The 15,518-nt window shown below is 33.3% G+C and overlaps 1 long non-coding RNA gene across 1 annotated transcript in view; it reads right to left on the bottom strand.

Annotated features, from left to right (window-relative positions):
* Positions 1 to 15,518, bottom strand: part of LOC131381377 (uncharacterized) — a 133,257-nt gene that overhangs the window by 43,404 nt on the left and 74,335 nt on the right. The gene's annotated exons all lie outside the window — the stretch shown is intronic.

Raw genomic sequence — 15,518 nt, 5'->3', positions numbered from 1 at the left:
ATAAGTCGTGATCATGCCACTGCATTCTAGCCCAGTTGACAGAGAAAGACTACGTCTCAAAAAAAAAAAAAAAAAAAAAAAAAGACGCATGAGAACTAAATGCAGTATGTGTTCTTGATTGAATCCTGAATTTTTAAAGAAATCTATAACATATACTTCTGAAATTCTTAGAATAAGCCTCCAATTTTAATATGGACCTTAAAATAGATATTATTTTCAACAACAAAGGAAAAAATTAACAAAGTGAAGAGACAACCTAAGGACTGGAAGAAAATATTTGCAAACCATACATCTGATAAGGGGTTAATATCCAAAGTATGTCAAGCAAGCAAAAAACATGAGAAGGCCCAAAAAGATTTAAAAATGGGTAGAAGATCTGAATAGAAATTTCTCAAAAACAAAAAAAAATAAAATTGACCAAAAGATACAAGAAGTTCAATATCACTAATTATTAGGGAAATACACTTTACTATTCAAAGGAGATAGCCCTTTCACACCTGTTTGAATGGTTATTATCAAAAAGATAGATAACAAGTGGTGTCAAGGATGTGGAGAAAGGGTAACTCATATACTGTGGGTAGGAAAGTAAACTAGTATATCCACTATGAAAAACAATATAAAGGCTCCTTAATAAACCAAAAATAAAATTGCCATATGATCCAGGAATTCCATTTCTGGGTATTTACTCAAAAGTTTTAAAATCAATATATCAAAGAGATATCTGCACTCCCATGTTCACTGCAGCACTATTCACAATTACCAAGATATAGAAGCAACTGAAACATTCATTAGCAGAGGAATGGACAAAAAAATGTGGTGTAAATATACACACATCAGAATACTACTTAGACTTAAAAAAAAAAAACTTATTTGTGGTAACATGAATGAAATTACAGAACATTATGCTAAGTAAAATAAGTCAGGCACAGAAAGACAAATATGTTCTCATTTATAAGTAGAATCTAAAACAATAGAATTCAAAGAAGCAGAGAGTAGAATAATGGTTATCAGAAGCTGAGGGGTTGGGAACAATGGTAAGATCATGGTCAAAGGCTCCTAAGCTTCAATTAGGAGGATTGCTTTTTGGGGGGGGGATATATTGCACAGCCTCATGAATATAGTGAATTGAAATGTATTATATGTATATTTACATTTCAGAATCTCCAAGAGAGTGAACTGCAAATGTTCTCACAACAAAAGATAAGCACTTGCTGTGATGAATATGTTAATTAGATTGATTTAATTATTCCACGTTGTATTCCTCAATCATTGCATTGCTTTTTACCCAATACATAGATACAACTATAATCTGTCCAATTATAATTAAAATATAAAAATTAAAATTTTTTCTGGTTGTAAAACAGTATTTTTTTGCCAGGAAGAAGTACATATGATGGCACTCCCAAACCGAGGGCATCCTGTAAAATAATTGACCAGTACTCTTCAAAAGTGTTAGGGATATAAAAGGAGAAAAAACTAATGTGTTGCCACAGATTTGAGAAGTCTAAGAAGACATGATGAATAAATTAAACCTTGGACTAGGAAAATGTTATTTCAGTATAAAATTATTTCAAAATAGAAAGTATAAAAACATTAAAAATACCAATGAATTACAACTCAGAGTCATTTCCTACTGATTATTTGGAATTTTAGTATCAGTCCTCAATGTACTTTTTTTTCTGTCTTTTTTTCTGAGACAGAGTCTCACTCCGTTGCCCAGGCTGGAGTGCAATGGTGCCATCTCGGCTCACTGCAACCTTCGTCTCCAGGGTTCAAGCGATTCTTGTGCCTTGGCTTAATGAGTAGCTGGGGTTACAGGTCCCGCCACCATACCCGGCTAATTTTTGTATTTTTACTAGAGATGGGGGTTTCGCCATGTTGGCCAGGCTGGTCTTGAACTCCTGGACTCCAGTGATACCCCCTGACTTTGTTTCCCAAAATGTTGGGATTATAGGCGTGAGCCACTGAGCCCGGCCTTGAATATTTAAAAAAATCATCATGTACCATGTTTCAGTGTTTAAAGTGAATGAAGTTAAAAAAATACCTAACATGTCTGAAATTATTGATAGGAGAATTAAGCAATTGACAGACTGCTGTTGAATTACAAATGGTACATAAAAGTTAAGCAACTGAAAAAAAATTATTAATGCCAGATAAAATTTAAAGATAATTCTTCTGTAACATAAATTTAACTGTATTATAAGGTATGGCTCTGTTGTAAATAATATTTACATATATAATAACATAATCACTTGATGTGTTTATATTATGTAACCAAAATTAGGATTCAGCTATATGAAGAGAATGAATGAACTTGTGATGTTGTGTGAAGTACAGGAGATAAAGTACTAAATCTCCATCTAGTATACTGGAAAATTAATAGATACCAAAATAGTCCAAAATGGAAAAGCAAAATATAGGGTTCAAAACATGTTATATAGAGATCTTCAATAAATACCAGAGGAATCAGATTAGGAGTTTAAAGTGATTGCCTTAGAGCAGACCCTGGAAATTGTGGGAGTGAGCATTGGTATTGTTTATTATAAGAAGCTTAATATTAATAATATCACTTGACTCATTAAAAATTCACTGTATTCACTTATTTTTGGTTGGTTGCTCTCAAGTCCTGGAGCACAGCTGTTATCTTAACATCTTTCTGCACTGTTTTCCTGTGAGTTCCCAGGAGTTATTTTTGTTTTAAATATTCTGTTTCTTGGACCCCATATCTTGCTTGGTTTACTTTCTCATTTTGGTAGAAACATCATCGAGTAGATTCCTGAAAAAATTTAACATTTTGATACATTCAGAAAAAAATCAATACTCTAATTTCACATTTGATTGATACTAAATTCTAAATTAGAAATTATACTTCTTCAGAATTTCACAGGCATTATTCTATTGATTTCTAACTTCTAGTAGTGATGCTGAGAAACTCAAACTCATCCTAATTTCTAACCATCTGTATATCAGTTGTATGTTTCTGTTTTTCTTTCTGAAAGCTTGTTTTTATCTCTTGTGTTTTGAAATTTCACGATATAATGTGGAGTGAGGCTATTTTCATCCAATGCTCTGGGCAATCAGCAGCACCTTTCAAGATGAAAATTTATGTTCTTTAGCTCTAGAAAAAGTATTGGATGCTTTTTTTATGTCGTTTTTCTCACTTTTGTTTTCTCTATTAGATCTTACAGAAAATTCTATTATTTGGATATTAGATCTCCTGGCCTGATGTACTAATTGCCTTATCTTTTTCTGTTACGTTTTCCCATATATAGTCCCTTTTCTCTACTTTGTTTATCTTTTCTAGTGAGTTGTTTACTTTTGCTGTAATATTTTTAATTCTCAAGACTCCTTTTACTCAAAAAGTTTTTAAAAATAGTATTCTGTCTTGTTTACTGAAATGACTTATTTTTTTCCTTCTCAGATTATTAATGATACTTTTTATTTTAGAGCTTGCTTGTTTAATCTGTTTCCTTGCAGATGCTTTATATTTATTGTATTGTTTTCAACTCTCTCTGGTGCTTCTTAGTTGCATGTTCAAGATTCCCAGTTGCGTGTTCAAGAGCAAGAGGCTGACAATCTGTTGGAATCTATGAAAACATATAGGAGACTAGCCAATCTTGGACTTCACTCTGATGTAATTTAGCCAAGCTGTTTCCTTGAGGGAACTTGACATTAATATCTTTACATCTTCCCTTTTCTGTAGGCTACCTTTTGAAGAAAGATATGTTCTAATCTTGCTCCCAATCTCTTTCAATCTAGAGTCCCTCTGGTAAATATCCACAAGACAATAAACTTCTGATCTGCTAGAGCGAGTGAGGGGCAACTGCACATCTGTCTAGAGGATGGAAAGGAATCTGGGGCCTATTTATTCCAAAATGTCTAGAAAATCACCTGGATTTTAGTCTGAGTTTCAACTTTGAGAGTTACCTGTAGATACCATTTCCTTAGTCTTTTGCTATTTCTGCAGGGTGGATTGCTTTGTGGATTTCCTTAGTGAAAACTAAGCTCTGATTTTTTATCTTGCCCAAATTCCTACCTAAGGGGTCTAGGGAGTCATGCCCTACAAACTATAAATTCTCATCATATGGGTTTTATTTGACCCTATATATTATGACTTACTTTTCAATGTGACTCTGGCATAACATTATGAGACAAGGAAAGAAATATTTAGTCTCAAAATATATTTTCTTACTATACCTTGAAATTGCCCTGCAAAGTCCCTTGTGGGAAAAATCCACATTCTATAGAAAATCTTCTTTCCCGTTTGTTTTCCTTCATCTCTTCCCAGATCTAGGAGATAATCAACTAAAAGCCAGGCACCCTTTTAAGTCAGATAAGAAACAATTTACAACCTGCCCTCTCTGAAGTCTACTATCTATCTGAGAGCTTCCTCTGCACAGTAAAACTTGGTCTCCACAATCCTTTATCTTTAACCTGAACATTCCTTTCTGTGAATACCCGGTCTTTAGACAAACTCAACCGCTTGTCAACCAGAAAGCGTTTAAACCTTCCTATAGCCTGGAGGCCCCCGCTTTGAGTTGTCTGTCCTGCCTTTCTGAACGAAACCAATGGATATCTCAAGTGTATTTGATTGACGTCTCATGCTTCCTGGAGCTATATAAAACCAATCTGTGCCCCAACCACCTTGCACATGTTCTCAGGACCTCCTAAGGGCTGTGTCATGGGCCATGGTCACTCATATTTTGCTCAGAATAAATCTCCTAAAATATTTACAGAGTTTGACTCTTTTCATCAACATTAGCATTGACTGAAGATTTCGCTTCCATGGGTTTGCTAAATTGCTTATTACTTGACCTTCTATTAAGCAGCTTTTCAATTGCTCCTGCTGTTAGTAATTGTAACTGCTGTTACTTTCTAATGCAATTTGTCACTATGTGTTCATGCCTTTTAAAAAAATTTCTTAATTATTGTTATTTAAGTCAGTGTAAAAGAATGTACAAGTGAATTCACGTACTTAAACAGCCATATTTATCTGAAATTCTTAGAAAGTTTCTTGAGGCCTGAATTAGTTGTCATTATAACTCATGATTTTCTCTTATCCTCAGGTCAGTCAGCCTCATGTGCATGAGTCCTCAGGAATCAAGCAGGCAAAGAAATTAGATTGTTAGGGCCCTTCAGAGAACACAAAGATGTTTTATGACTTCGGGAAAAAGGTAATTATAGTACGGAAATAAATACGTGAAAGGACTTACAGATCTTAACAATCCCAAGGTGAGAATGATATGACTTCTGTGGAACTGATTACTGCTATCTGGCCATATTAATGGTACTTAGTGAAGCAATTGACAATTCCTCAACTACTCTATTGAAAGGCAGAAGTGGAAGGCAATACTGCTTGTGGGTGGAAATACATATGCACACTCACCTTTATACTCATGCACACAAAACGAGGTTTAGTTAACGAGAGACCAAATGTACAAGGAAGCTCTCATAAAATTAAAGTGGAGCTAAAAAATTCCTATTGCCTAGTGACGTCATAGCCATTGTAGTGTTGTAGCACAGTGCACTAACTTTTCCTGACAACTATTAGAGTAATATAAAGTTTATAAAAGTTCCAATAAAATGCCAATATCTCATCAGTTTCACTTCCTCCTTCCTTACAATGATTTACAAATAAAAGATACAGTGATTAAAAGACAGTCATGAGTGGTTTAACAACGGGGATTCTTACCGAGAAATGCATCATTTGGTGATTTTGTCATTGTGTGATCATAGAGTATACCTACATAAACCTACATGGTAGAGCCTACTACATACCTGGGCCATGTGGTACTGTTTATTGCTCCTAGGCTATAAACCTGTATGGTATGTTACTGTACTTAATACTGTGGGTGATTGTATCACAATGGTAAGTATTTATGTATCAAAATATATCTAAACATAGAAAGAATACAGTAAAAATGCAGTATGAAAGATTAAAAATGCCACACCTCTGTAAGGCACTTACCACGAATGAAGCTTGCAATAAAGCAAGTTGTTCTGGGTGAGTCAGTGAGTGAGTGGTGAGTGAATACGAAGACGTGGGATGTTACTGTACACTACTGAAGACTTTATAAACACTGTACACTTAGGCTACATGAAATTTATAAAAATATTTTTCTGTGTTCAATAATAATCACAGCTTACTGTAATTTTTTTATTTTATAAGCTTTTTTAACTTTTTGACTCTTTCATAATAACTTACCTTAAAACGCAAACATATTGTACAGTTGTAAGAAATATTTTCTTTCTTTATATCCTCATTTTAAAAACTTTTTCTGTTTTTAAATTTGAATTCTTTTGTTCTTTACTTTTCAAACTTTTTTGTTAAAAAGCAAGACAAAACATACATACCAGCCTAGGCCTACACAAGGTCAGGATAATCAATATCACTGTCTTCCACCTCCATATTTTGTCCCATTGGAAGGTATTCAAGGGGAATAACAAGCATAGAGCTGTCATCTCTTATGATAAAAATGCTCTTTTCTGGAACACCTCCTGAAGAACCTGCCTGAGGCTGTTTTATATTTACTTTTTGTAAATAAGTAGGAGTACTCTCTAAAATAACAATTTAAAAGTATAGTATAATAGATACATAAACCACTAACATAGTCATTTATTATTATTATGTACTGTACATAATTAAATGTGCTACAGTTTTTTAACTTTTATTTTAGGTTGGAGGTACATGTGCAGGTTTGTTACATAGGTAAATTTATGTCACATGGGCTTGTCGTATACATTATTTTGTTGTCCAGGTACTAAGCCTAGTTAGTACCCTATAGTAATTTTTTATGCTCCTCCACTCTCCACCCTCAAGGAGGCTCCTTAGTCTGTTGTTCCCTTCTCTGTGTTCTTTAGTTCTCACCATTTAGCTCCCACTTATGAGTGAGAACATGTGGATGGAGCTAAAGGCCATTATCCTTAGCAAACTAACACAGGAAAAGAAAACCAAATACTGTATGTGCTATAGTTTTATACGGCTGGCAGCACAATAAGTTTACACCAGAATTACAAAAAATATGTACATTGCACTATGACTTTATGACAGCTACATCATTAGGCAATAAGAATTTTTCAGCTCCACTATGATCTTGTAAAACCACCATTGTATATGTAGTCCATTACTGACCATAACTTTGTTATGAGAAGCGTGATTACATATACATACATATAAATACCCTACCACACATATATATACACACACAAACACGTATAAATGTATATTTGCGTGAATAATATATGAGCACATATATGTGTATGTATAAGCCATATATTTGTATGTATGTACATGATTTGTTTTAAACAGTTGGCTCACAAAATTATGAAGGCTGACAAGTTTGAAATATACAGGACAGGCCAGCAAGCTGAAAACTCAGGCAGGTGTTGATATTACAATCTCGAATCCAGAATTTTTTGCGTGAGCCAGCAAGCAGCAAACTCAGAAGGACTTTGTTGTAGTCTGGAGTTTGAAACCTGAAGGGAATGCTGGAAGGCTGGAAACTCAGAAGGGATTTCTATTTTGAAATACTGAGGCAGAATTTCTTTGCCCTGGGAAACAAGAGATTATGCTCTTAAGGTCTTCCATTGGTTGGATGAGTTCCTTTCATTATTGAGGGTAATCTACTTTACTTAAAGTCAACTTATTGTAGACTAGTCACACCTACAAAATGTCTTCACACCAACATCTTAGCTGTGTTTGAGCAAATTACAGGGCATAGCCTAATCAAATTGACACATATAGTTAACCATTACATATCCTATCCTTCAAAATGTCTGCCTTGTGATGATCAGTTCTGCTAAATGTAATAAGAAATCAATCAAATCTCAATGACATTTTTAAAGATATTGATTTAGGTCATAAAAAATGAAGACATAAAACATTTCCTATACGCAGAAAAAAAATGATTGTCACTGTAGATAATCCAAAGAATCTACAAAAAAGTCTCCAAAACCCAGAACTAAAACCTAGCATGGTCACAGGCTACAAGGTAAATGAACAACAATCGATTGTAATTCTACATACAAACAGTAAAACATTTGAGTATAATACCAACAAAACAGGTGTGAGACATGTATAGAGAAACTAGAAAATTTTGATCAAAGATATTAAAAATGATCTGAATTAACTGAAACAGATACAATGTTTATGAATTAGTACACTCAATACAGTAAATATGTCAATACTCAAATTGATATACAGGTCCAATGCAGTTCCTGTCAAAATCCCAGCAAAATTTATATTCATGTAGACAATGTTGCTCTAAAATTTATATGAAAAGACAGAGGAACTTGTAAAACTAAAATAATTTTGAAAAACAAGTATAAGGTGAGAAGAATTAGTCTACTCAAGTTTAAGACATGTTTAGCTGTAGCCATCAAGAATATGTAGTATTGTTGGAGGGATAGATACATAGCTCAATGGAACAGAATAAAGAACCCAGAAATAGACCTACACAAATATATAAACTAATAGTGGAGAACAATGAAGAAGCAATTCAATGGACAAAAGATAACCCTTCAACAAATACTGCAGGAGCAACTGGATATTCATAGGCACAAAATTAACTTTAGTCAAAGGCCCACACATTATACAAACATTACCTCAAAATGGGTCTTGGATTTAAATGTAGAATGTAAAACTGTGGGAGATCAGTCAGAGTGGCAGACGAAATTATAGGAATAGAAAAAGCAAATCTTCTTGGAAGGCCAGGGAGTTTTGCATAGCTTCAGATAGTTTGGATGAAGGCAGTCATAGTCTCCTTGCATAGCTCCAAACATAGGGGATAATCTTTCATATATATGGGAAGGCAAAAAGTTATTTGACTTAATACCAAAAGTATGATTCATGAAGGAATAAATTGCTAAATTGTACTTAATCAAAATTAAGATTATTTGCTCTGTTCAAGATCCCATCAAGAGGTGCAAAAACAAGCTATGATTTGCTGACACATATCTATCAAAGGACTAATGTCTAGAATATATATTGCAGTGTAAAATGATGCAACATTTCTGGAAAACAGGTGGGTGATTTTTCAAAAAGCTAAACGTACAACCACCATACAAGTCAGCAGTTTCGCTCATGGACACTTATTCCAAAAAATAATAAAATAATAAAAGAATGCTAACACAAAAGCTTGTACATGAATGCTTGTAGCAGAGTCTTTCACAACAGTCAAAAGCTGGAAACAACTCAAATGTCCTTCAGGAGGTAAATTATTTAACAAACTGTGGTGTGTACATACAATGAAATATTGTTTGGCAATAAAAATAAATAAGCCTGATGAATCCTCACAGAATTATCTCAAGTGAAATAAAGATAATCCCAAAGTTTACATACTGCATAATTCCATTTAAATAATGTTCTTGAAATTGTAATATTATTTCAAGATATTATAGAAATTAGTATATTTGATAATGTAGATAAAATTACAGATATTATCTGAAAATATTAAGAAATGATAATGTAGAAATGGAGAACAGATTACTTCTTCATTCATATAATTATAAATAATTTTATAATGATAACGGTATTACAGAAATTATGATAACATTATAGAAATGGAGAACAAATTGGTGATTGCCACAGAATAAAGGCATGGAATTGGGATAGGAGGGAAGTGAGTGTAGTTTTAAAAGGGCTACATGAGGGATCGCATCATGGTGGAACTGTTTAGCACCCTGACCCTATCAATGCTAATAACGCATTTGTGGTACTGTACTATAATTTTGCAAGATATACTATGAGGAGAATTGGGTAAAAGACACACAAGATCTCTGTATTATTCTTTACAACTGTTTGCAAATTTACAATTATATCAAAATTAACAGTTTAATTTTAAAAAATGAAAGATCTTTGATGACGAAAATCAAAGAAAACCAAACAAACTGGAGATATGAAAGCTGTACATTTAAAGATTCAATATGAATAAATTTCAACAATTCCAAATTAATTTTTAGATTAAATGCACTTCCAATTATAATTTCAGCCCAATGTTTGTTTGTTTTTATAAAGGCAGGCTAATTGTAAAATCTACGTGAAAATGAAAGGTATCTAGAATATTTTAAGCAATTTTCATAAGTAGAACAAAGATTGAGGCCTTGTACCACATCCCTTTTAGACCTAATCTAAAGCTACAATAATTAAGATTGTGCAGAAGACTAGCACACATTAATAGATCATGGAAACAAACAACAACCAGAAATATTTATTCAGTTCTTTTATTTTTAATAACATTACCAAAACAATCTGGTAAGAAAAAAATATTTACCATAAGGATGCCATAACCAAATGTCCGCAAGGAAAAAAGGTAACTCAACCACTATCCAATATCATATACATAATTTAATGTGAGATAGATAGACCATAGATTTAAAAATAAAAATAATAACTTTCTACAAGAAAACATGATGTGATATATTTATATGTGATATATAAAATGTGATATATAATAGGATACTGTTAATAAATGAAGGGGACAGTTGCTTATAACAAAAAGAAAGATGAATTGCAGAAGCAGTATGCTAAATAAAGCAAGTTCTATATGAAAGAGTACACACTGATTTCATTTATATGAAAGTTTCTGAACTGGCAGAACTAATCTATAAAAAAATCAGAGAAGTCATTGCCTCTGGTATCAGGGTCATTAAAAATGCCAATAAATGGCATTATAAAATTTTCAGAAATAATGGTATTGTATCATATTTTGATAAAGATTTGAGTTTCACAGGTGTATATACTTGCTTAAGCTCACTTAGTTGTGTGCTGGAGTTTGTATAATTACCTATATGTAATTATGTTTTCTAAAAAATAGCTAGCTAAAAAACATCCATAAAAGAGTGATGCCACAAGATGGCCAGGTAGAGGCATCTGGAGCTTGTACCCTTCAATAAGAAAGGAACAAATTAAAATAGAAATGAAACATACAAAAGCCTATTAGGTATAGCCAATTGCTTCACTACTGGGCATAGTGAAGCAGTATTAAGAGGCAAATGTATAGCAATAAATATATTCATCAAAAAAGTAGAAAGATTTCAAATAAATGACATCATGATGTATTTCAAGAACTAGAAAAGCAAGAAAAAATTGAAACTCAAAATTAGTAGAAGGAAATAAATCATAAAAATCAGAGCAGAAATAACCAAAATTGGGACCACAAAAAAGTAGAAAAGACCAATGAAACAAAAAGTTGGTTTTCTGAAAAGAAAAGAAAATTAACAAATCATTAGCTAGACTAAGGAGAAAAGAGAGAAGAGACAAATATAATCAGAAACCAAAAAGGAGACCTCACAACTGATACAACAGAAATACAAAGGATTATTAGAGAATATTATGAACAATACACCAATAAATTTGAAAAGCTGGAGGAAATGGATTAATTCCTAGACACATGCAACCTATCAAGATGGAACCCAAAAGAAGTAGAAAACTTGAACAGACCAATCACAAGTAATGCATTTGAATCAGTAACGTCTCCCAATAAGAAAAAGTCCAGGAAGGGATGAAGTCACTGCTGAGTTTCACTACAGTTTTGAAGATCTAATACTGATTATTCTCAAACTATTTCAAAAAATTGAAGAGAAGGGAATTCTTCCAAACTCATTCTACAAGACCAGCATAATCTTGATAACAAAAACAAGGACACAAGAAAAACAAACAAAACCCTATAGTCCAATATTCCTGATGAACTTAGATAAAAAAGTGCTCAGCAACATATGAGCAAAACAAATCCAATAGCACATTAAAAAGATCACTGCATCAGTATATTTACATTGCTATAAAGAAATACCTGAGGCTGAGTAATTTACAAACAAAAGAGGTTTATTTAGCCCCATGATTCTGCAGTCTGTGGTGTAGAAGTGTGGTGCTATTTGTTTCTGATGAAGGCTTCAGGAAGCTTACAGTCATAATGGAAGGAGACAGGGGAGCAGGCATATCACATAGTGAAAGCAGTAGCAGAGTCAAGGAGGTGCCCCTGCTACTCTCTTAAACAACCAGATCTCATGTGAACTATGAGTGAGAGTTCACTTATTACCATGAAGAGGGCAACAAGACATTCATGGGGGATCTACTCCCATGACCCAAACACCTCCCACTAGGCTCCACCTCTAACACTGGAGATCACACTTCAACATGAGATTTGGAGAAGACAAATATCCAAACCATATCAATCGTACACCACAATCAAGTGGAATTTGTAACAAGGATGTTCAACATACTCAAATCAATAAACAGGATACAGCCTATTAACATAATGAAGGACTAAAACCATATGATTATATGAAGAGTTTCAGAAAAAGCATTGAAAAATATTCAACATCCCTTCATGAATAAAAATCTCAATAAATTATGTATAAAAGGAATGTACTTCAAAAAAAATAACGGCCACATATGACAAACACAAAGCTAATATCATACTGAACAGGGGAAAGCTGGAAGTATTTTTTTTCCTAAGAACTGGACCAAGACAAGCATGCCCATTCTCACCACTCTTATTCAACATAGTACTGGAAGCCCTAGCCAGAGCAAATAAGGAAAAGAAAGAAACTAAGAGCATCCAAATTGGAAAAGAAGAAATGAAATTATCCCTGTTTGCAGATGAAATGATCTTATATATAAAAAGCCTAAAGACTCTACCAAAAAACTCTTAGAAGTGATGAATAAATTTGGTAATGTTGTTGCAGGATACAAAATCAACCTACAAAAATCAATAGCATTTCTATACATGAACGACAAACTGGCTGAAAAATAAATTAAGAAAGCAATCATTTACAATAGTTTATAAAAAAAAAAGCAGTAAAACACTTAGAAATAAATTTGACCAAGGAGATGAAAAATCTCTGCAAGAAAAACTACAAAACATTGAAAAAAGAAATAGAAAAAGAAAAACTGCAAAGACATATTACATTAATTGACTGGAAAAATTAATAATTAATGTTAAAATGACCATACTATTGAAAGTGATCTAGAGATTCAATGAAATGCCTATCAAAATGCCAGTGAAATTTTTCATAGAAATAGAAAAAAAATCCTAAAATTCATATGGAACTACAAAAGACCTACAATAGCTAAAGCAATCCTGAGAAAAAAAGATCAAAGCTGGAAACATCTCACTACTAGATTGCAAAATATTCTTCAAGTTTATATTAACCAAAACAGCATGGTATTGACATAAAAACTGCCACATAAACCCACAGAATTAAATAGAGAACCCATAAATTAATCCACATGTCTACAGTTGACTGATTTTTGACAAAGGCACCAAGAATATTCACTAGGGTAAGGACAGCCTCTTCAATAATTGGTGCAAAAAAAACTAAATATCCATATGCGGAAGGAAACTAGACCCCCACCTCTCACCTTATACAAAAACCAACTCAAAATGGATTAAAGACCTAATTTTAAAACCCAAAACTATAAAACTACTAGAAAAAAACACAGGGGAGATACCTCAGGACACTGATCTGGGAGAAGGTTTTATGAATAAGATTTCAAAAGCACAGGCAACAAAAGCAAAAATAAACAAATAGGATTATATAAAACTAAAAGCTTCTTCACAGCAAAGGGAAATAATCAACAGAGTAAAAATATTACCTACAGAATGGGAGAAAATATTTTCAGACTATTCATCTGACAAGGAATTAATTTCCAGAATATACTAGAAACTCAAACATTTCAACAGCAAGACAAATAAAGAATTTGATTTTAAAAAATGGGTAAATAGCACCATTCACAATATGAAATCAACCCAATTGGTTGGATATGGTGGCTCATGCCTGTAGTCCTAGCACTTTGGGAGGCTGAGATAGGTGGATTGCCAGAGATCAGGAGTTCAAGACCAGCCTGGGCAACATGGTGAAAACCCATCTCTACTAAAAGACAAAAAAATAGCCGGGCATGTTGGCACATGCCTGTAGTTCCAGAGACTGAGGCATGAGAATTGTTGAACTTGGAAGGCAGAGGTTGCAGTGAGCCAAGATCATGCCACTGCACTCCAACCTGGGCGACAGAGCAAGACTCTGTCTCAAAAAACAAAGAAACAAAAACAAAAACAAATCAACCCAAGTGTCCATTAACAAACAAACGGATAAAGAAAATGTGGTATGTACACCACATTTTTTAATGGTCAAATGGAATACTATTTGGCCATAATAAAAGAACAAAATCATGTCATTTGCAAAGAAAAAAAGGGCAAGTAATCTCAGCAGACATTTATCTAAAGAAGACAAACAAATGGCCAACAAATATGTGAAAAATGCTTAACATCACTAATCATCAGGAAAATGCAAATCAAAACCACAATGAAATATCATATCATCTCATCCCAGTTAGAATGGCTACTATGTAAAAGACCAAACAAACAAACAAACAAACATACTGGCAAGGATGGGGAGGAAATTGAAATCTAATATACTGTTGGTGGGGATGTTAACTAGTACAGGCATTATGGACAATGGTATGAAGGTTCCCCAAAAAAACTACAAATAGAACTGTCATGTATTAATAATTCAGCAACCTCTCTGTTGAGTATTTATCCAAAGAAAAGGAAATGTGTGTATTGAAGCAAAATCTTCACCCTCCTGTTTATTGCAGCATGATTCACAATAGCCAGAAAATGGAATCAACCAAAGTTTCCAACAACGGATGAATGGATAAAGAAAATATGAAATGTACACACAATGGAATACTATTTAGCCATAACAAAGAATGAAATCCTGACATTTACAACAACATGAATGAGCCTGGACAACATAAGTGAAATAAGTGCAGAAAGGAAAGTTAAATACCGCATGTTCTTACTCATATGCAGAAGTTGATCTCATAGAAGTAAGAGTAGAACAAAGGTTTTTAGAAGCTGGGAAGATTAAAGGGAAGGGGAGAATAGGCAGAGATTTATTAAAGGATACAGAATTATAGCTAGATAGGAGAAATATGTTCTAGTGTTCTATGGCACTGTAGAATGACTATAGCTAACAATAACATATATCTTCAAATTGCTGCAGAGAAGATCACTATGTATCTCATAAACATGTACAGTTATCTCTATTAAAGAATAAGTAATTTTTTAAAAAAACCCATAATCTAATATTGCATTTCAGCTTATTATATACTTAAATGTCTATTGTTGAGGTGTATAGATACCATCATTTTATTTGACATGCATCCTAATAAGATGAACTAATAAATGGATAGATGCATAGGAATGTAAAATAAATATCGGAGAATATTAATAACGGTGGAATATTGACAATATAATGTATTTTTCTAGGGTTGCCGTTAACAAACTGGATGTCTTAACCAAGAGAAATTTGTTGTCTTCCAGTTCCAGAGTCTAGAAATCCAAGATTAAGATGTCAGTAAGTTTGTTTTCTTCTGAGGGCTGTAAGAATCAGTTTGATGCCTGTTACCTAGATTCTGGTAGTTTGCTGGCAATCTTTGACATTCCTTGGTTTAAAAGCATCACTCTGGTCTCTGTCTTCTCTTCACATGGAGTACTCCTTGCACATGTGTCTGTCTA

The sequence above is a fragment of the Hylobates moloch genome, unplaced genomic scaffold (genome assembly GCF_009828535.3).
Source record: "Hylobates moloch isolate HMO894 unplaced genomic scaffold, HMol_V3 SCAFFOLD_15, whole genome shotgun sequence".
Lineage (NCBI taxonomy): Eukaryota > Metazoa > Chordata > Mammalia > Primates > Hylobatidae > Hylobates > Hylobates moloch.
The sequence above is the reverse complement of the archived record's forward strand: the minus strand, read 5'-3'. Positions and strand labels throughout refer to the sequence as shown.